Source organism: Octopus sinensis, linkage group LG14 (assembly GCF_006345805.1).
Source record: "Octopus sinensis linkage group LG14, ASM634580v1, whole genome shotgun sequence".
In the NCBI taxonomy this organism is placed as follows: Eukaryota; Metazoa; Mollusca; class Cephalopoda; order Octopoda; family Octopodidae; genus Octopus; species Octopus sinensis.
In genome coordinates, this window is record NC_043010.1 from 31,480,125 (window position 1) to 31,504,745 (window position 24,621).

Sequence of the window (24,621 nt, forward strand, 5' to 3'; positions counted from 1 at the left end):
GGAAGCTAGATGTAAAGGCAGGGAACCATTGATATTCTTTTCTTAAAGACTACATGAGAACATTTTTTAGCTAAGAGCAAGCCACTGTACCTAGCATATATAAAGAAGTATTTGACAAGGTTCCACAATCTGTGGTATAGTCACTAAAAAAACAAAGTGTAGTACTTACTTGTGAAAGCGGTGAAAACTATGTACATGGTTGTTGTCTAAAAGTTTAGTATGCTATTAGGTGTCCATCAGAGTTCATTTCTCAATCCACTCCTATTAATTATGCTATGTTAAACTTCTTTTATGGACAATTCTCCAAGATCAACCAGTTAAATATTTAGTGAGAAAATTCCAATTATAGAAATAAACAGAGAATGAAGAGGTTTAAAGTAATCCTAGCAAAGACAAATGTCTTAGTATGGAAGAATACTAAATTCTGTCATTAAGGATAAGGTAGAAAAGGTGTAAGGATGAATTTTATACAGTATACCTAATATAAACTATGGAGGCACAAGAGATACAATGGGTACCCAAACAAGCAGACAGATGACTTTATGTGCATCAGATGCATGGTAGATGCTACCTAGGTGACATAATCAGCAGTGGAAGTGATTGTTCTATAAGTATAGTAGCCAGAGAAAAAAACTGGAAAAGTTCAAGGAACTATTGTTTACTTAAAACAGAGGGATTATCCAAGTGAAAGACAGATTGTATAGTGCTTGCACCACAAAGTGTGATTTTGCATAGTAGCAGACCATGGAAACTGATTGCAAAGGATGTGTGAAAACAGAGATATAGAAGCCAAATGAGTTAAGAGAAAAACTGTGTGTATATAAGTAATCAGGTGTTGTGGACAAGAGAGAACACTCAGCTAGTATAGATATGTGGTGTACATAATGGATGGCAAATGGGTAAAGAAATGCCAATGATCTGAGAAGAAGGAACCGGTTGCAAAAGAGGAAAAACAAGGAAGCTATGGGAACAAGTAGTGAAAGCTGTCTCAGAATGCTGAGCATAACAAATGGCAAGATGTTGTACTGAAGACATGTAATAAGAAAATGGATGCAAAATGTTAAGATATGCTAACATCTAAACTAATTTATTTGTATTGCTGTAACTATCAACAAGTTTGAAAAAAAAAAGTAAAAGAAAAAGATCAAAAACAAAATACATTTTAACCCAAGTTTTCTTTTTTGTTTAGGAAATAGGCATAAAAAAATATATCTGATGCACTATATATATATATATACATATATATATATAAAACTATATATTTATTATAAGCAGTTATCTCATATTTTAACTGATAATTTAAAAAACAAAATAATAAAAGAAACTACATCAATAAATGGATATAAACACATGTAAATTAGGAAAGAGAGAGAGAGAGAGAGAGAGAGAGAGAAAGAGAGGAAAAGGAAATTAATTTTTGTATTACAAATTAATGACAAAATATATATAGAAAAATATCATTACTGAGTGATATGATAAATTACTATAAGTTAGTTTCTCCAAACTATACTCGTTATTCATCTGATGAGGTAATTTTTTCATTAATTTTTTTTTTCAATTTATTTCAACAGTTAAAATATAAGACAGCCTTAGTAACCTATTGCTTTTCATCTTGCTCAATGTTAGAGTTTCTTTTGTTCCCACTGATTTTCATTTTACTTGTATAATCTGCCAGAATGTCAGCAGTCACCTCGTCATATTTTTTCCAGATCCTTTCCACACTAGCCTCATAAGTTGCCAGGGAATCTGCAACTCTCTTGTGGTATTCTGTAACAGCTTCTGGAGTTTTTTCACTTTCCATTAACATCAAAGCAACCTTCAGTGAATTTTCATAAGCTAAACGCAGCACATCCATGTGTTGCTGGTGTTTGTCATACATGACAGAAAGCTTCTGTTCAAACACCTGCCGTGGGCCATGGTAAGAACCACCCCAGCTACGCCATGTGGAAGATTTTTTCATCATCTTTCTGCTTCCCGCCAGGAGTTGTTGAGACGAAAAAAGAATGAGTGTTGAAGATGAAAGTCAGCAAATATGAAGCTGGTTTAGATCTGGAAAAAGGGGAAAAAAAATTAATTATTATTATAATAGTTTTACTGTTATATACAAAAATATGTTTACAAGAATACACGCACACATACATTGTTAGTCTCAAAAATTTTGTCAACTGAGAAAGATAATTTACATGATAAATAAAGGTTTATTTATTTTCTGTTTTATATTTAAAATCCAAGAAAATATTATTTTCTTTTGTTGCTATCATTTAATAATTAAACCTCATTCATGTACTAAGATTATCTTCCATTTTATTCAATGTGATTTCAGTTCATAGAAAGGGTACACTCACATGTGTGTATATTTGTTGTTTGTTTTAAAATATACTTTAAACATTTGAAATATTAATCTAAATGACTGAAATGTGTGTTATAGAAAAAATTTTTTTTAAATGGTTTTCAAAAAAAGACTTAGAAGGGAAACAATTATAAATGATGGTAGACCAATGCTGAAATGACCTAATTTGCAAAGTTCCAACAAAGAATGTATCAAACAATTATAGATTAATTTATATGAAAGAAAAAAAAAACAAACAAACAAACAAACAAACAACATTAACTGGAAATGCAAAGTTGAATAAGTTATTTTGTTGGCCATGCTAATTATTTAGTTTAGAAAAAACTGTGTGGATTGATAAAGGTTACAATAATATAAATATTCTACATATGGCCATGCTAAGCATGAACATTCCCAAAGACATAAAATCTTTAGTAGATCTTTCTTGGGAAAGTTCACATATACTTACAATTAGATGCACATAAAAGAGCATACAACAGTATAATGAAGAAGTTAAAACAGAGCTATTCTGTGATGATTGACTTGGCCATCCATTGATATGTCCCACATTATGACAACGTATTTCATCGTCTGCATGACTGGCCTGTACAATGTACCTCACTGACTGACACTACTTACTGACACTACTTACTGAGTCTGTCCACTATTTATTAATAGTGGACCAGCCCATTTCTCACCTGGGGGTGTCCGCCACAACACCTTCCCCCTTTGAGATATTTTTCTTCTTTCAACACACTTTTTTTTTCATTTCTTTTTCTTCTAACCTGAATTATTTTTCTCTTCTTATTTAGATTTCTTTCTTGTTCCACACAGAATTACGTATTTTTTTTCTAAGTAAAAATCTTCAAAATGCCGCAGGTGGTACCAGTATACATTGTTTAATGGTAGCGTATGGACTTATTATTATTATTTTTTTTTTGTTCCATACAGAACCAGATTTTTTTTCTTCAAAATGCTACAGGTAGTACCAGTCTACATTGTTTATTAGTAGCACTACTACATATAGTAACCTGACTTAAATCCTTTACATGGACTTATTATTTTTCACTGTGTGTGGTTCAGTTCTGTGTTAGAGTTCCAGGTTTATCAGACATTTTTTTTCTTCAGAATCTTTTTTTATATATTTTTCACTGTGTGTAGTTCAGATCCCATCTTGGGATTTTAAACATTTTTTCACTATATGAGCTCTGAATCCTCGTTGCCATTATGACGACGCATTTTGTCATCTGCATGACTGGCCCATACAACATACCTCACTAACTGAGTCTGTCCACTATTTATTAGAGTGGACCAGCCCACTCCTCAGCTGGGGGTGTCCACCACAACATCCATACATACAAGTATGTCCTTCACATACACACATCTGTCCTCTGTTACACCCCTCCCCCACACTCCACCCCACCTATTTCTCTCTCTCTCTGGGATAGCTAGGTATCTCCTCTGTAGTGGGAATATTCAGCAATCACTTGATATCATGATTCGCTAGAATATTGCCTATGTGATCAACAAAATTTGACCAATCATGACTTCACATCGAATAGGCTCCAAGAATGATTTTTTTTTTGCTCTTGGCGTGCTTCATTCTGAGCCTATTGAGCAGTATAAACTTAGTAGCAGTCATAAACATTAGACAGAGAGCTTTGGCATGTAGCAGAGAAAGCACTGACTGACACTGTAGGAGTTGACCAACAGAGGCAGCAGACAGCAGCTGACAAAAGGCAACGAGGGCAAACAACATTAGAAGTCAGTAGCCAACAAGCAACTAGCCACACTTTATCAGCTACTACAACTACACCAAGAACAAAATCTCTCTATTTTCTCATTCATAGTAATGATAACTATCATTTCTTGTGTATGGAAAGAATAAGGTGACCAAAACACAAAAAATAGCAGTTAGTACTAAACATTTAAAGAACATTTTTTAAATTTCGCAGCCTCATTTTCCAACACAATTAACCAGGACCTGCAACATTGAAATATCTTTTGGACATCATCAACACATATCACTGTGTGATTCCATGTTTTGGATGCATAACCCAACAGTTTATCTATCTAGAAGTGCAGTTTTCATCCATGTGCATTACATCAGACAGCACATGCATGTCTCACATAATCAGTCTCACATAATCACCAGAGATTCTGCTGGAGATCTAGGATTCTCTAGATGTCATCATTTCGTATGAAACTCTTAAGTGAGAGTTATTAATTAAATGCATCTAGAGTTCCAGCAGTAATGGTTGTCTCAGCTTCTTATCACAGAGGAATTGAGCAACAAGAAGCATTCTCAACTTCTCTGGCACATGAAGCGGTTGCTAGGCAACAACACCATGGACTCAAGTGATATTCAAGCAGCTATTCATCAAGCGTTTAGCAACCACCATCCAGTATTTCCTTGCTGCTACAAGAGTCAACATGCATAGAGGATTTGGCAGAGCTAGTAGATAACATTGCAGAAGTATCCACACCTTCAACAGTTGCATTAGTAGCACCGCCCAAGGAACCAATAAGATCTTGTTGTTCTTCTCCTTTCTCTTCATCTCCTGTCTGTTTCTTCAGATTCTTCATCATCTACGAACTATGTGGTAGTGGATCTCTGAGCTCAATTCATGGACAGAGATAGGCAGATAAGTAACTTATTGGCATAGATGCAAATCCCACCATACCACGAGGGTATTCGTCAGGCCTGACAAGTGGCTAATGGAGTACCCTTCATTTGGGTAATTATTCCAAGGTTCTGCTTGCTAGGAAACATGTAGCTTGGATTTTATCAACTCCATTTCCTATGCTGACATGGGTTGGATGGTTTGACCAGGGCTGGCAAGCTGGAAGGTTGCGCCAGACTCCAGTCTCTTTTGGCATGGTTTCTACAGGTGGATTCCTTTCCTAATGCCAAGCACTCTGAAAGTGTAATGGGTGCTTTTATGTGCCATTTGTGTTACACTGGTATCTGCTACAACTGTGGTTTTACTTGGCTTGATGGGCCTTCTTCTCAAGCACAGCATAATGCCAAATGGACTTGATAATTGCCCCTGTGAGGGCCAAGACTCGAAGCCTGGCATAATGCCAAATGGTCTCGGTCCTTGCTTCTGCGAGGCCCAACATTCAAAAGGAGCTCAATCATCTTATCTCTGTCAGGCTCAACACTTGAAAGGTGCTTTTTATGTGCCACCTGCATGGGTGCTGGTTATGTGACACCAGCATCAGCCACGACTGCAATTTCACTTGGCTTGACAGGTCTTCTCAAGCACAGCATATTGCCAAAGGTCTTGGTCACTAGTCATTAACTCTGCAAGGCCAAAAGTTCAGAGATCATGCTTCACCATTTCATCCCATATCTTCCTAGTCTACCTTCTACCACAGGTTCCCTCCACAGTTAGGGATCAGCACATCTTTATATAGCTGTCCTTGTCCATGCACATCACATGACCACATCAGCGCAGTCATCTCTCTTGTACACCACATTTGATGCCTCTTATACTTTTCTCTCAAGATGCTTATACTCTGTTGAACATGCACACTGACATTGCATACCCAGTGAAGCATACTGCCTTCATTTCTTTCAAGCCTATGCATGTCCTTGGCTGTCACAGCCCATGTTTCACTGCTATGTAGCATAGCTGTTTGCATACAGGCATCATACAATTTGCTTTTCACTTAGGCCCTTCGTTGCCAGCAGAGGCAGGAGCTCTCTGAACTTTCCCCAGCCTATTCTTATTCTGACAGCCATGTTCTTGGAGCATCTACCTCCACTTCTAACTTGATCACCTAGGTAATGGAAGCTATCTACTACCTCTAGCTTACCCCCATGACAGTCGATGGAGTCTATCTTCTGTACATTTTCGGTGTTTATTGTACCTGTGCACCTTCCATACACAAAGGCTATTTTCTCTGTTAACCTTCCTCTGACATTGCTGCACCTTTTGTGTCCAAAGCTCACACCGGATGCATCTTTCAGAGTTACTACCTACATCTTTTCTACAGATTGAGCAGGGCCATCTACATGAAGGGTCTTCTGATTTGTCTGCCTTCCTACTTACTAAGACTTTGGCTTTTGCTAGGTTAACTTGAAGGCCCTTTGATTCTAGACCTTACTTCCATACCTGAAACAACTGCTCTAGTTCTGGTAGTGATTCAGCTATAAGAACAAAGTCATCAGTATAGAGGAGCTCCCAGCGTACATATTCCCTAGTGTACATAGTCGGATCAAATGATTTCGGACAGTGGCTCTTAAAGCTTAGAGTTAAACTCAACTACCTCTGTCAGTCTTGTAAGAAAATCCAATGAAAACCTGTGTTGATTTTCAAAGTGTTATAAGTGTAAACAACAAATTAAATGGGTGATTTATTAGCAATTTGAACCTAAAGGTAAAATTAATAGAGGTCACAAAAGTGATGGAGGGTACTGACCAGCACCAGCTGTTGCTAGAAACAAGAGTTAAAACAACTCAAAAGCCACAAAGCACTGTACTTACCTCCCTTTGTCAGTCATTAAGTACAATGCTTTGTGAACAGCAATGATAACAGCAACTGTTAATACAACTGCTATTCAACAAAACAGAAAATACACCAAGTTCATTCACCCTGATATGGTCGCAAACTCCATTGGAATGTTCACATATAACCCAGATGAGGGTACTACCTTTCCTGCTTGCTTTAGAAGGTATACTCTTTTACTTGTTTCAGTCATTTGACTGTGGCCATGCTGGAGCACTGCCTTTAGTCGAGCAAATCGACCCCAGGACTTATTCTTCATAATCCTAGTAGTTATTCTATCGATCTCTTTTTCCGAACCGCTAAGTTACGGGGACATAAACACACCAGCATCGGTTGTCAAGCGATGTTGGGGGGAGGGGGACAGACACACAAACATACACACACACACACGACGGGCTTCTTTCAGTTTCCGTCTACCAAATCTACTCACAAGGCTTTGGTCGGCCCGAGGCTATAGTAGAAGACACTTGCCCAAGGTGCCATGCTGTGGGACTGAACCCGGAACTATGTGGTTGGTAAGCAAGCTACTTACCACACAGCCACTCATGCACCTATATGAAGAGATTTTTAAAGAAGAATGCTACTGCTGGCAAGATGAAAAAAAAAGTTTTGTTGAGAAAAAATATTGCAATTACATACTGCTAAAGAGATTGGATGAAATCTGTTTTAAAGAAACTGTGGATATTCTATATAAGATTTTCAGCGAATAAAGCTCTTTATTTAATACACACTGGTAATGTTACAAAAAAAAGAGGACAAAGATTTTATTACATGCGGTGGAATTGTTAATAGGGAATAAGAGATTCAAAATTAATGAATTAACATCAGACATGTTTAATTTTCGTGCAAAGAAAGACGTGGAAATTTATAACCAAATTCTGACTAAATAAGAGCAGAATCAGAAGCTAATACTACAAGAAATATCTGATGAATGCCAGAAGAAAGAAACTGCCCACATATACAATCAGTAATGAAAAAGCAGAAAATTAATCCACGTTTTGGATGTGGAGAACTAACAACAAAACAGATTCAACTGTCCTTATAAAAATCAAAAATGCTTCAAGTGTGGTCATTAAAAAATCACACTGTAAAAAAAACCCCTAGAAAATGGTCCAACAGAAACAATTATGTAAACAGTTTAGCAGTAACAAGACTAAGCGAACAAGACTAAAAGGAAATTTGTGTATGTAAAAATTAATACAAATGTAAAATTACAGTTAGATACAGGTAGTGACATTACTTTAATTAATGAAAGCACATGGAAAAAAAATCAGGAAAACTACATTACAGAAAACATCGAAGATTTCACAGGGAGAATACTATTTACTTGTTTAAGCATTGTACTGGATAAATTGCAAAAATAACTCAAATAGTTCAAATACTAAGAAATAAGCATACACAATTTGATTTATACGAAATAATTTACGAACTTTCAGGAACAATAGTGGTTTATTGATGTAGATGGTTGTAAATTTTTCCCATATTGAAGTTCTATAAGTTGAAAAAGTTATTTTATAGTTTACAGTTAGCAACTGGGGTTGCTGTGTATGTGAATAAAAGTCCAAATTTAGGGAATGGAGTTGATAAAATCCAGGCTACATGTTTCCTAGCTAGCAGAACTTTGGAATAATTACCCAAATGAAGGGTACTCCATTAGCCACTTGTAAGGCCTGATGAATACCCTCGTTTGGGTAATTACTACTTCCAAGATTCTGCTAGCTAAGAAAGATATGTAGCCTGGATTTTATCCACTCCATTCCCTAAATTAGGACATATATATAGTGGGTTGGCCAAAAAGTCCTTTTTTTTTTTTTAGTATCAACTGTCCGGTCTTCTAATCACTGTTCCGATATTCTTTTTCTTTAGAAACTGTATTCAGTATAACGACCAAGGTTACATCAGTGTGAAACAAGCCTCAAAGGAGAGAGATTGCAACTTGTTTGATTGCATTTGAGCCTAGACATGGAAGACAGGGTGGAGCACTATTGGCATCTTATGCTTTTTTACTTCAGAAAAAGAAAGAAAGCAACAGAAACTTGCTGAAAGTTATGCAATGTGTATGCAGAGAATGCTGTTTCAGAATGGGTGTGCCAGAAATGGTTTGCTTGATTTCGATCAGGGAATTTTTCAGTAAGAGATGCACCTCGCTCTGGCCAGCGAAAAGAAATTGACATCAACTAACTGAGAGCTGTAGTCAAACAAGACTGCAGTCTTATGACCAGACAAATCGCAGATATTCTTAACATATCCAAAACAAGTGTGGAAAATGAATTGCATAAACTTGGTTATGTTTCTAAACTTGATGTTTGGGTTCCCCATAAATTGACAGAAGCAAATCTTGTCCAGAGGGTTTCCATTTGCAATTCATTGCTGAAAAGGGAAAACAACAAACCCTTTTTGAGAAGAATTGTTACTGGAGATGAAAAGTGGGTAGTTTATAATAATGTGAAACGAAGAAGATCATGGAAAAAAGCAGGGGATTCTCCAAAGCGAACACACAAAGCAGGTCTTCACCCAAAGATAGTTCTGCTATCAATATGGTGGAATTGGAAGAGTGTTATCTTTTTTTGAACTTCTTCCCTTGAATAAAACCATCAATTCAGAGGTCTATTGTGAACAATTGGATAAATTAAAGACAGTTCTTCATCAAAAACGGCCAGAACTGGTGAATCGTAAAGGCATTGTTTTCCACCATGACAACGCAAGGCCACACACTGCTTTGATTACTCGGCAGAAGTTGCTGCAGCTTGAGTGGGAAGTTTTGCCTCACCCACCATACTATCCAGATCTGGCCCCATCAGATTTCCATCTGTTTCGGTCACTGCAAAATTCATTGAATGGAAAAAATTTTAATTCTGATGAAGACGTGAAAACTTTCTTGGAAATTTTTTTGCTAATAAAGAACCTAAATTCTTCGAATAGGAGATTAAAGATCTACCCAACAGGTGACGAAAGGTTATAGAAGCAAATGGTAACTATTGTATTGATTAAATACATTTTTCACAATTGTTTACTTTTCTTTTGATTTTCACCTAAAAAAACAAACGGACTTTTTGGCCAACCCAATATATTTGCAGCAGTGTCTTATCCTCGAATCTCTTGACTGCATATTTGGACCATTAATGTCAGTGATAACTGTGGTTAATGAGGCCAATCATTGCATAGAGTTCATAATTGCATTGGCCACATGCGAATGTTCGTCGTTGCTGCTGTCTGGCCTTCCATTGCTATTGTTTCTCCTCCTCTTTTATTATTCTTTCCCTTTTAAACAATATTATGTTATTGTTTGTTTTGTTAGTAGTCAGAATGGTTGGTTATGGTTGTCTTAAAAGCCAATGGGTTGAAGATAAATTGCTTCAGATTTGACTTTAGCTGATCTTTGTTGTGGCGAAGAGGGGCTCCTCTTTGTCTTTTCCCAGTTCACTAAAGAGGATTTGACAAGGAAGTTGTTCATTGTTCATCCTGGTGCCATTGTCAGCCCATCAAAGAATATGTTTGATGATTAGGGATTCGATGCTCTGGCTATTCACTCTTTCCATTATGGAGTTATTGGAGACATACAAGGTGGTATCAGAAAGTTCCTGGACTAGTTCTATAGTACACCAACAGATGGCAGCACATGGTTGTGTGCGCAGTGAGAGCTAGCAGTGACCTTCATGAGGTAGTGTGCCGAATGACACTGCGGTGTTTACTTTGCAAGTTGTGAAATTTGTGTTTTTGTGATCATGTGTATGCTGTAGTCTCTGATTTTTGTCATGGACAGGAAGTTAGAAGAGCCAGCGCGAAATTTTGTGTTAGATTTGAGATGTCTGCTACAGAGACATCGAGCATGCTTTGGCAAGCTTATGGCGACAAGGAATGGGTTGTACACAATATTTGGAGTGGCACAGTAACATGACAGAAATGCATCTCAATCAAGAGCATGTTCATTGTTTTTTTCGACATCCAAGGTATTGTACAACGAGAATTTGTCCCCCATGGCTGGACCATCAATCATGAATTCTACTGTGACCTTCTGAAGCATTTGAGGGGGAGTGAAAAGAATTAGGTTCTTCACAACAACAATACATAGGGAATTCTTCTTAGAGTTGATCACAATGATAGAAACATCCAGTCATACTATCATACTTGGATCAGTGACATGAAATAATCAGGACATCTGAAACGATTAAGAATCATCTACATGGTTGGTCTCAGTACACTGTCAAAAGCTTTTTCTAAATCATAGAAGATAAGGAAAAGGGATTTTTGTTGTTCTTGACACTTCTGTTGGATTTGTCTGGCACAGAAGATCATGTCTATGGCTCCATAAGATGCCTGGAAACCATGCTAAGAATCTGGAATGACGTCTGTGATGACCTGGAGACAGTTCAAGAGCAGTTGAGCAAAGACCTTTTCTGCAATAGCAACTAGCAAGATTCCACAATAGTTTCCATAGGATTTTCTAACTCCTTTCATGAATATATTGATGATGATGGCATCTTCGAGGTCATTTGGGACCTGATGTGCTTCCCACATATTTAGGAACTGGGTGAAGAACTTAGTTTGCAGCAGCAATCTGCCATGTTGCAGCAATTTCAATGGGATATTATTGGGCTCTGGGCTTTTCTTACTTTCATATATTTCATTGCATTCCAGAACTCTTGATACAACAGGTTGTGAAGGATGGAAAGGGACTTTGTTGGTGAAGCAAAGACCTAAGATGTCATTGTTTCTGGTTGGTGAGTATATGGTTTACTCTATGGACATCATTTTTGTGAAATCAAGCAGAGATTCTGCTTGATTGTGCTTTTTGCATGTCATTCCTAACATTATATCACCTTCTGCCCCTCTGATGTCAGATGGAATAATAAATTGACAGAGTATACACCACATCCAGAAAAAAGGATCCCCTTCTCACTGTGGTAGGGATGCTGGCAACGGGTAGTGTCAGAGCTATGCCGTCAGGAACTTCGGTTCCTAGTAGGGCCACCCAAGGCGGATTGGTCTGACACCGAGTGGTATTAGGGCCACAACCCGGCAGACGGGGCTCTGGTGAAAATCCTTGGAGTGTCTGCTTCGGCAACTGGCGGCTCCTCGCTCGTTCTGTCCCTGCATCTGCGGACAATCTGCGGCAAACAGGATGTTTCCACATGTGGGATTGTTGGGGACTGCTTGTGAAAGCCACATATTCCCACAAAACTTCTATGAGGAGAAGAAGCCGACTCAACCCACCCAGGGTGAATGTCGCCACAAGTACAAGTAAGTACACTCAAACATAGATAAATAAACATCAGACTGTGGTTGGTGAAGAGAAAATGCTTTGTCCAGTAGTGGACTAAACATGTGCAAGGATGATGATGTAACTTGCATAAAACTATAACATAATACACACACACACACATATATAGGCGCAGGTGTGGATATGTGGTAAGAAGCTTGCTTCCCAACCACATGGTTCTAGGTTCAGTCCCACTGCACGGCACCGGGCTGACCAAAGTCTTGAGTGGATTTGGTACAGGGAAACTGAAAGAAGCCCATTATATATATGTGTGTGTGTGTATCTTTGTCCCCCATCCCCATCACTGTTTGACAACCAGTGTTGGTGTTTTAATGTCCCCATAACTTAGCAGTTTGGTAAAAAAAACAAACCCAATAGAATAAGTACAGGCTTAAGAAATAGGTCATGGGAGCAATTTATTTGACTAAGACCCTTCAAGGCAGTGCTCCAGCATGGCACCAGTCAAAATGACTGTCACAAGAATAAAAGACTATATATGTATATATATATATATTTTAGACATGTCTGAAACTATATATATATATAATAATAATAAGAGTAAATAATTCCTATAATGTTTTTTAAAAAAAACCCAACAATTATTTACTGGTAGAATTCGGTATGTAAATATAACCGATTAGCGGTAGGAACTTCTGTAGAGTTCAGTATATATATTGTATAAATATATATATATATATATATATATATATGTTCATTGTTAAGAAGCCTGCTTCTCAACTACATGGTTCTGGGTTCAGTGTCACTGCATGGCACCTTGGACAAGTGTCTTCTGCTATATCAATAGACCTACCAAAGCCTTGTGAGTGGATTTGGTAAATGGAAAATGAAAGCCAATCATATATACATATATATATATATATATATATATGCATACATATGGGTGTGTGGCTGTGTGTGTGCACATGCGTTTGTCTCCACAACTGTTTGATAATTGCTGAATGTTTATGTCCCCATAACTTAGAAGTTCAGCAAAACAGATTGATAAAATAAGTACCAGGTTTAAAAAAGAAAATAAGGGTCAATTAATTCTAATAAAAAATATATATATAATATACATATAACATTATATAAATGAGTAACAGTAGAGGTACAGGTGTCAATCCATTATGGCCATTTGGCTGTACACTGCAAGAATATCATTTGGTTGTACTCATGTACCAAGTTTAATATTTACATAATATTGTTGTGTGTGTATATTATTCCAGCCTAATGAGGTGCCTCAATTTAAGTAACTAACTACTGGTACTTGTGCTAGTGGCACGTGAAAAAACATTCAAGTGAGGTCGTTGTCAGTGCCACTGGACTGGCTCCTGTGCAAGTGACACATAAAAAGCACCATTTGAGCGTGTCCGTTGCCAGTACTGCCTGACTGGCCCTTGTGCCGGTGGCACGTAAAGGCACCCACTACACTCTCGGAGTGGTTGGCGTTAGGAAGGGCATCCAGCTGTAGACACTCTGCCAGATCAGATTGGAGTCTGGTGCAGCCATCTGGTTCACCAGACCTCGGTCAAATTGTCCAACCAATGCTAGCATGGAAAGCAGACGTTAAACGATGATGATGATGAATTCAACTGAATCTTACTCATATAATATTATATATAGATATAACAGTTTTTATAGCTGTATCACATATTCAAATGTTGTGTATGTGTGTATACAATACTACTGCTATACTTGTTTTAAAAAGATGGATATCTTATACAAATTCATATCAACACAAGAATTGCAGGTTGAATCATTGAAGAAGGTCTCAAAGCAAATCGATTTACACTAAATTTCCTTTCATAGGTGGCTATTGTTTTGCTTTTTAATAGCTTATTTCCGAAAATGAAGGACAAGGTTGATTTTCCATAGGAAGGGAGAAAGACATCAAGTTATCATCAGATTAAACTAGGTGACATTATGTCTACAATCCAAGAACAGGCACAGTTCATCCAACAGGTTTCCATCTATCTAGTTTCATTCACAAGGCTTAGATTAACCCATAGCTATGGTAGAAGATACCTTTCTAAAGTGCTCAGCTGGTCACAGGAACTATATCACTAATTATTGATTTAGTTCCTTTCACCATTTTCATGTCAGTTTGAATTAGAATTAACCTGTATTATTGTGCTGTTGGAATGGCTGTATGGCAAGTATCCTCTACTACAGCCCTGTGTTGACCAAAACATTGTGAGTAGATTTGGTAGATGGAAATAAGCTCATCATATATATGTATGTATGTTTGTGACCCCTTGTCTTGACGTTGCATGATAATTGCAAAATGAGAATATATTTCTTTACTACCCACAGAGGGGACAAACAGGGACAGACAAACGGATTAAGTCGATTACATCGACCCCAGTGCGTAACTGGTACTTAATTTATTGACCCCGAAAGGATGAAAGGCAAAGTTGACCTTGGCAGAATTTGAACTCAAATGTAACAGCAGACGAAATACGGCTACGCATTTCGCCCATCATGCTAACGTTTCTGCCAGCTCGCCGCCTTTATTGCAAAATGAGAATAAGCAGCATCACTCGTATCCGATATTCAGTGGAAAAACGTCCAGACATATTACCTTACTCGAAAACTGGTGAGGTGCGGCAACAGGAAGGGCACCTGGCTATAGAAAATGTTCAAACTCTGTCTGACCCATGTGCATGCAAACATGGACATTACAATAATGACACTAATGATGATGGTGATGTGTGTGTAGATAAAAGTATATGCTTGTCAATGTGTATATTTTATATTTATATACAATAGGCAGAGGCTGTGTGGTTAAGAATCTTACTTTGCAAACATGCGGTTTTGGATTCAGTACCACTGCTCGGTGCCTTGGGCAAGTGTCTTCCAATATAGCTCCCGACTATTAATCCCTCTGAGTAAATTTGGTAGAAAAGAAACAGTGTGGAAGTCTGTTGGATGTGTGTTTGTGTGTGCGCGCGCACGCGTACGTGCCTGTGTGTGGTTGTCCCATGCCCGCCGACTGACACAGGTATTATTTTTGTTTAGGTCTCCATAACTCACTGGTTCGGTAAAAGAAACCAACAGAATACGTACTGGAGTTGATTTGTTCGACTACACTTCAAGACGGTGCTCAGCATGGTCGCAGTCCAGTGAGTGAAACAAGTAAAAGATAAAAGATATGGCTTATATGTTTGTGCTTCTATATATATATATATATATGTGTGTGTGCGCGCGTGTATAATTTCCTTTTAGCCAAAATTAATTTATAAATTTGCTTCTCTATATATTGCTCTGTAGTTCCTAAAAAAAGCAGAGGAGAAACAAAATATATTCTGTTGAACGAATTATTATGGATTAAATGTTAATTCACTCTCAAATTTATATTTTGAGTTCTTCATCTGTAAACTTGCCACCCTCCTTATAAATACACACTTATATACACTCATATGCACGTGTATTTTAAGCATTCTTATAGAGACGAAAATATCGAGTGCACTCAATATCACATTTTCGTTGGATCTATATATAAAGGAATTGTGCAATAAATTATGAGATTTCAATCAGCCTTATCGCAATTTTTCGGCCATGATCTTTAGTTTTTAACATTTTCACATTTATTTTTTAAACATTTCAGGTTATGATACTTAAAAACTATGCTGTGATATTTTGACATATGTACCTTAAGCCAAAAATCGCCAACTATGCCTAATATAAATCTCACCCTCCCTCCAAAAATAAATTTCTGGAAAAATGTCTGTGTGTGGGAGGTGGGGCACAAAACGAGGTGTTTTACTGCATTTTTGACTTTGAAATACAAAATAGAATTTTTTTAATGTTTATTACCTTACAAAAACTATATCAGCTAAATAAATGAGTCTTCCCTAAATGCATTAAAAGCATTTTGACATAATCTGATAACTATTTCAGAAAATTATCACCGTTCTCTGAGCATATAAAACAAGTTTGGCGGGGGTAAAATGAATAAGTCAAGATAAGGTAAACTTGCTGCTTCAATTCTCCAGAAAACAGACTCATACACATCAATATCCATTCCTAGACATCAAAAAGATCAGAAATGTAAAAAAAAAATGAATATCTAGGTCAAATAAAAAAGGATCAGGGGAAAATGGCACATGATATGAAATCAACGAAACTCGACTAAAAAGAAAAAAACTAACTCAACATAAAATATCACTTATAGCTTTTTCACGATCAGCTCAAGTGTCTTTATGACAGATACATTTACACACCATGCAGTTAAAGAGAAGAAATTATTGAAATTAGCCATTACTCATTTTACCCCCTTTTAGACATTTTTTGAAACTTGAAAATGATCAAATTAGACATTAGTGTGGAAAGAAATTGACTTGGAATCCAACAGAAAAGAATATTGATTGTTACAACAAAAATTATCCAGGTATTTCATTAGTAACTTCAAATACAAAGTTGAAAAATTACTTGGAAAAATAGGACCTGCTACTTGACTGTTTCGGACTCTCTCAACATCGTTAATAGTAACTATGTTGACTAAGTTTTACTTCTAAAAATGAAACAACAGTACAAAATGATGATGCAATACTTGCAGTGTAATGATTTCAAACAAACAGAGAGAAAATAACCAGAAATCAAAAGTTTCTCATTTTGCCCCACCCACCTAATGAAATTTGGGAGAAGGAGGCAGTTAAAAATTTGAACACTGCGTACTAAAAAAAGTTTTTTCTTTTGTAAATTTCTTATTTATGTATTTGTGATTTTTTTGTGCAATAGTTAATTTTCGACTCTATTCTATAGGAATTTATATGTAAGTATGTAATATTATTCCAGGAAGTAACAAGTTCAAAAAGTAGCTATGTCTAACCATAGCGAAATACAATATATATATTTGCCAAACTAACGATTATAGATTATATATATATAATTTATACACACAAATATATATATTTAAACACACAAACACACAAATATATATTCTTAGAAGTAACTCTATTCTAAAAGTGGGTGTGTATATAAAACAAAATGCTTCGCAAGTTTAAGCCATAAAAGGAGGCCGATGAAATGAACTTATACAAATATATATATGTGTGTGTGTGTGTGTGTGTGTATATAAATATATATATATGTATATATATATATATATATATATATATATATATATATATATATATAGGACACTGCTGAAACTGTTTTCCTTACCGGTATCTAAAAGTTGCGATCTGAGGATCCAATGCAGTTATATTGCAAAAAATTTTCCTGAGACGAACAGCTTCGCAAACACTAGTTTAGAAAACTTGCCAAGCCCACTTATACATTTCTCCTTCTCCCTCCACTCCCTTTCTCTCTCTCTCTTGTTCTACATGGAAACTTGCTTTTCTCACTCACTCTTTTACTCTCCTCTATCTTTCACCTACAAACTCTCTTTTATTACTTTATCTCTAATACTTGTTTAACAAGTACCTCTCATTTTCGTTTAACTTCTTACTCTCCCTCATACTTCTTTTTGTGTAACATTCAGTCTCTCTCTCTCTGTCTGTCTCTTTCTCCTTCGTTAAACTAACCACTTGTCTACCATCTACTCCCTATCTTTCTTCCTCAAACACTTTAATCTTGTCTAACATCTACGCTCGCTCTCTAATACTATTTGCTGCTCATCTACTTTTCCTATATCTTATTAATTCTTTTCACACACACACATATACTCACATTCTCTCTCTCTCTTTCTAATACTTCCCAAGTTCTACTATATATATGTATGTATGTATACACACACTATTTCTATTTCACCTTAACTTTCTCTCTTACACTCTCACACTGTAATTCTCTCACTTTGTACTTTGAGACCTCCGAATTATCGTTACTCACGCTTTTATCAGTTCGAGTACGCGTGTATAAGTATACACATACATACATACATATATAGGCGAACTTCGCCCATATATATATATATATGTATATATATATATAGGCGAACTTCGCCCATATATATATATATATTATATATATATATATATATAGGCGAACTTCGCCCATATATATATATAATATATATATATATATATAGGCGAACTTCGCCCATATATATATATATATATATATATATATATATATATAAGTGAAAAATTTGGTGGATTTTTTCTTATGACGTTTTTCACGCTGTACTTGATAAATTCTTATAAAGATTTTATCCTATTTTAAAATTGTATATATATATACAGAGAGAGAAAGATAGACAGAAGAACATGAGTCTACGTTTTTATTAATAATCGACAGAAGTTAGAGTGACTCAGTTTCGCCCGAAACTCTCACTGTAACTTCTACCGATAAAAATAGTGTGTGCATGTGGGCGGGGGTGTTCTCTTCAGTTTTTAGTTATTTGAATTCCTCCTCTGAAGAAAGAGCTGGTTTCTAACATAGATACAAAACCCCATCGCTGGAAAGTAGATGTGGAATCTACGTTTTATTTTCCTGGCTGAGATTCGAAACTGAATCTAAGAATTCTCGCTCGCCGGTAGCACCCGCTATTTGTTGACCAAGCGGGAAAATCTTTTTGCCCTGTCAAAAGTGATTGATGAGTTTCCACTCGACCTCCGACCTGGCTGTGTCACAGAAAGTTCAAATGGACAGCAAGTGTCCTAAATGAACATAAGCTACCCCTATGATGGTATATCCATCCTTCTAGTTAGAATGGGACATTATAAATGCCAGTTCCGCATTCAGGTACAAAGAGTCAGCAGAGTCAGACAAGGTAGACCCGACAGAGCAACAATGTAGAGCAGTGCTTTTCAACCTTTTTGTTGGAGCGGAACCCCAAGGAAACATTCCACTGGCTCGAGGAACCCCTGTGCAATAATTTAATAGTTGTATGCACACATATCTGCACAGGAGAATTAAAAATTACTGCCGATTTTCGCATTTTTGTAACTTCTTGCGGAACCCCTGGACTGTACTGGCGGAACCTTGGTTGAAAACTACTGATGTAGAGAGACAACACAGCTGAAGCAATAGGCGAATGCACACGCAGATATAAAGTATGTCTTTCTACTGTCTTGACTCATCAACATTCTCTTTCCTTCGTTCTACTTTGCACATTTCTCTGTGTACACAACTTCACCGACTCAAAGTAGTTGGCTGTATTATATAGTGGCATATTCGGTCATATTTCAAATCAAGCTTTCAGTATCCAACAAGCGAATGCAACTATAACCAAATAAATAATGTAAACTATATTCCTATTCTTTCTTCATTGTTTTTCTTTGATACTGGTCCAATACGCCTAACATCATCTGCTACATCTGACAACTTACATTGATCCCTCAACATCTCATTCTGTTACAAAGATAACAAAAATGTTACATTTTAAACTTGAGAAAAGTCTTGCATATTTTTATTGTTCCACTTACATATTGTATTTGTATTGTACAAGTTAATTAGTTGATTTCTTATTTTGAAAACACTAGCTTATCCAGATTGTTACTTAGGCATTTACTTGCAAAACCGAGTGCACCAATTATTATTGATATAAATGTGAATTTATAATCTGGATATAGAAGCTGGATGTTTGAAAGTTATAAGTGTCTTGCTGTAGAGTAGATTCATGCGTTCCTCAGATGGAAAGTAAATTAGAGAATAAGATATAATGAGTGATAATGATGATGGCACAGCTGTGTCAGGACATGCCCTCGGGGGACATTGGGGACAGTGAGAATAGGTGTGGTGATATAAAGGCTTGGACTGGGTGAGTGGGCAGGATGAGGTGATTGTAGTAAATGATGGAGAAAAAATATAGAAAACACTCAGGTGCAGGGTTTGAGGTAGGTATGTGAGAGCATTGAGGATCACGGCAGGAAGCAAGGTGTTGATGATGGCTAGCAGCACAGAGAGGGCAGAGAAGACATAGAAAGGAGGTGATTGGTGGAGACAGTAGGTGGGGAAAGAAAGGTAACTGAGAAAGCCAGGTGATATGGTATATATTTCTTTATTGCCCATAAGGGGCTAAACATAGAGGGGACAAACAAGGACAGACAAAAGGATTAAGTCGATTACATCGACCCAGTACGTATCTGGTACTTTATTTACCGACCCCGAAAGGATGAAAGGCAAAGTCGACCTCAGCGGAATTTGAACTCAGAACGTAACGGCAGACGAAATACGGCTACACATTTCGCCAGGTGAGATGGTATATGTCAAAAAGTTCTCAGACAAGTTATGTTTAATAATAAATAACTTATTTGCCTAAGTTTTAACATCATCTCCTTTGAAATAGTCACCTTATGCAGCAATACACTGGTCATAGTGTTCCTGCTACTTCTGGAATCTCACATGGAAGTCATTTCCCATAAGCGAGTCAAGAACTTTCTGTGATTCACTCTGGATCTCAACAATGGTGCTAAAACAGCAACTTTGAGCTGCATATTCATTTTAGGGAAGAGATGGAAGTCTGCAGGTACTAAATCTGACAAATAGGGTAGGTTTGGAAGTGACATCATGTTGCTTTTGGCAAGAAACTCACAAGTGAGGAGAGCTGAGGGACAGGGCGCATTGCTGTCGTGAAGAATCCAACTCTTTGCACTCCACAGATCTGGTGACTTTTGCCAGATGTTCTCCCTCAAACACTTCAAAAGGTTGCAGTAGAACTCTTGATTGATGGTCTGGCCTTAGGAAATGAATTCTCAATGTACAATACCACAGATGTGAAAAAAAAAAAACATTGAGCGTGCTCTTGATTGAGGTGCAGCTCTGTTATACCTTCTTTGGTCATAGAGATGAAGGTCTCTTCCATTGTGACAACAGCTGCTTCATGTCTGGGTTGTACCTGTAGATTCTACTCATGTCACTAGTGATGATCCTCGACATGAAGGATGGGTCATCAGTAGCATGCTGCTATATATGTGTGTGTGTGTGTGTGTATGTATGTATGTATTTATGTATGTATACACAGATATATATGCCTTAACTTGCACCAAGACAGTTGGGTTTAGGGTATAAATTAACATCACTGCACTTCTGAAAATCCAGGAACAACAATGGTGGAGAATGTATAATAACTAATCCAATTATTAATTTTGAGATGAAAATATCAATTCCATATGTTTACAGCTGTTTCATAACATAGGACAGACCAACAACATCAGCAATGTTATTGATTGTCCTCTGATGATCCGCATGCACAAACTGATGAATTTCCTCCACATTTCTGGAGGTGACAGTTGTGGCAGGTCTCCCAGATTGCTCATCATCTTCCAGGGATGTTCTTTCACTTTTGAAGTGCCTGTGCCACTGGAAACTTTGTGTATTACCCATTGCTTTGTTGCCATAAGCTTGTTGAAACATGCTCTATGTTTCTGAAGCAGACTTCCCAAGTTTAATGCAAAATTTTATGTTGGCTTTTTCTTCCAACATCCTATCCATGACAAAATCACAGAATACAGCATACATGTGATCACGAAAACACAAATTTCACAACTTGTGAAGTAAACACAGCAATGTAACTCAGCACAGAGCCTCATGAAAGTCACCGCTAACTCTCACTGCCCTCAAAACTGTGTGCTACCATTTGTTGGTGCACTACAGAATTAGTTCAGGAATATTCTGGTACATGTCTGTATATGAAGTATGTGCCTATATTTATATATCATCATCATTTGATGTCCACCTTCCATGCTGGCATGGGCAGGACTATATATATATATATATATATATATGGGCAAATTGATGTCCTCCTAAGGGATTATAAAATCCAGAGATCAACTGGTGTTATCAATGATATATTGCAAAAATTCTTTCAATATGTAGGGATAAACAGTATAATTTACATTTATTAATATAAGAAAATGGAGAAAACTATTGTGGATACTTATTTTATTTGTATCACATAGCAAATAGTTAAATTCAAATAAAATTTAAAAGAACATAAATTAACATAACATAAGCATAAAAAAGTGCCTACACATGTTTCAATCTGGTCACTATGTAAACAGTGCTTCAGATCCACAGGGTTTGAGCCATGTTAAGAGTTTTAGATGTGAGTTTGAAAGTGATCAGATATCTTATGCTAATGCTTACATATTTTTTCACAGGAATTCAAGTTGGAAGTAAAAAAAACTTATTAGATAAGATGGATGAGGACCACATATTCATACGTTAAGTATTTAAGTAATGCAAACATTATCTTGTTAGAAAAGTAAAAGAGAATATCGGGCATAGTTGACCATGGCAGAATTTAAACTCAGAACATAAAGACGGATGAAATACTGCTAAGCGTTTCACCAGGCCTGCTAACGTTTCTGCCAACTCGGTGCCTTAATAATAACGAATATTGTAACACATTCGGCTACAGTGGTAACATTGACAACGCCCCCCTCTCCACATCCTGCAATAACATTACCAATGCCACCACCAACACCAAAGGCCTCAGCAACACCATCGTTGACTGCGGCACCAGCAACAACAACAGCAGCAGTGATATTGTCAACTCCAGCAGCATCATTGTTGACAGCACCAACATCAACAGCAATAACATCGTCTTCTTGGTGAACGAAATATATATATATATATAATACATTAATGTACATGTGTGTATGTATATACATACATATATATGAATTATAATATATATATATATATATATATATATATATATATACACACACACGTATTTCTATATATATGTGTGTGTATATATATATATATATGTATATATATACATATGTGCTTCCCTTTCTCTCTCACATACACTCACAGACGTGCGTAAACAGGAAAAGTTGTTGAGAATTATCAACAAAAACAAAGCTGAGAAATACACACATGTGTTGCAAATTAAGTTTAATTACCAATAAATATCAGCTTATGGCCTGGACCATGATTACCAGCATGTACGACAGACTTCAAAAAGTAGTTAACCATTTAATGGTTTTAGTAAAGCTATACAGAAAAAATAAGCATTATACCGTCCAGCATAAATAAAAGTCAACTTTTAAATGAATCAAATTCCAGTACAAAAAAAAAAATTCTGAAAAAGATCTACTCATTCTTTTGCAATCTTTCAGGATGATAATGTACTAATTCACACTAAAGTTGTTACTGAATGGCACAACTAGTGAAGCTGAACATCTTATCTGGCCACCACAGTCTCCAGATCTCAATATTATTGAACATTTATGGTGCATTTTAGAAAAACAAATAAGGAGTCGATAACTTCCACCAATCATCACTACAAGAACTGGAGACTGTTTTAGCTGAAGAATGGACAAAAATTCCTTTGGAAACAATTCAAACTTTGTACGAGTCCATACCTTGTAGAGTTCAAGCTGTAATTACTGCCAAAGGCAGTCCTACTCTATATTAAAATAAATTTGTTTTAAATTTTAAGGTGTTTCCATTATTTTGTCCCACCCCTGTATATCCATACACACACATATATATATAGGTAGTAAGGATATATATATATATATTGGATCGTAGAGTGACTCGCTGTTCTTGAGGATCTGAAGACCCGACAAATGAAGTGAGTTCATGCTCGCAGGACAGCCTGCTGTGCTAGCCTTGGATCGTAGAGTGACCTGCTAAGGAGAACTGTTGAGTCAAGTTCATTAAGACACCCATGCTGGTGACACGTAAAAGCACCATTCGAGCGTGGCAGTTACTAGCGTCCATGTCGGTGACACGTAAAAGCACCAACTGATCGTGGCTGTTTGCCAGCCTGCTCTGGCTCCTGTGCTGGTGGCATGTAAAAAGCACCCACTACACTCATGGAGTGGTTGGCGTTAGGAAGAGCATCCAGCTGTAGAAACACTGCCAAATCAGACTAGAGCCTGGTGCAGCCTCCATGGCTTACCAGACCCTGGTCGAACTGTCCAACCCATGCTATCATGGAAAACGGACGTTAAATGATGATGATGATGATGTAACAGTTTTAATTGATTTGTAAACAATGTTATGAAAATGTCGGAGTCAGCCGTTGCAATAAAAATTTGTTGTTGTAACGGCATGCTGTAGGATGTGAAAGATGAACAATGCATGAAGTTTTAAGGAAATATTTATTTACCGTTACGTTACAATACCTTGCCTCGATGGACAGGTTATGATAAATCCAAAAGCATGCAAAGTAAAGTTTGGAGCAGTAGAATGTTTCATTACATAGTTTGGTGTATACAAATAGTTAGTAGTAATCCACAGATAGCGATAGAATGATGTTGTAAGAGAACAGAATTAGAACTAGAGAGGATTGTAGGGTATTATCTCACAGTTGGTTTCTCTCTCTGACCAAGGTTGGTCAGCCAGACCTCGTTGAGTCGTCACCGACTGTGACTAATTGATTTTTGCTTGGGATGCGCTGGCTTATATAACTATCCCGAAGGATAGATATATCATTGAGAACAATAGATTTAGTTGGTGGTCTTGTTATCTCTATTCTAGCTTTTGGTGAGGTAGAAAGGGTCAAATGGTGAAGAAATTATTTCGGCCTAGTTAAAGGCATCTGGAAAATGTAAAACTGCTGTCAGACAAAAACCATTATTCCACCATGGGAGCAGTTGTGTTGCAGCGTTAAT

General features: G+C 36.9%; 1 long non-coding RNA gene across 1 annotated transcript; it reads right to left on the bottom strand.

Annotated features, from left to right (window-relative positions):
- Window positions 1-1,401: 1,401 nt before the first annotated feature.
- Window positions 1,402-17,428, bottom strand: LOC115219170. The gene is made up of 2 exons (XR_003882292.2): window positions 17,270-17,428; window positions 1,402-2,049 (listed from the first exon to the last, which is right to left on the bottom strand). It is a non-coding gene; the product is annotated as an uncharacterized LOC115219170 (long non-coding RNA).
- Between the last annotated feature and the right edge of the window lie 7,193 nt (window positions 17,429-24,621).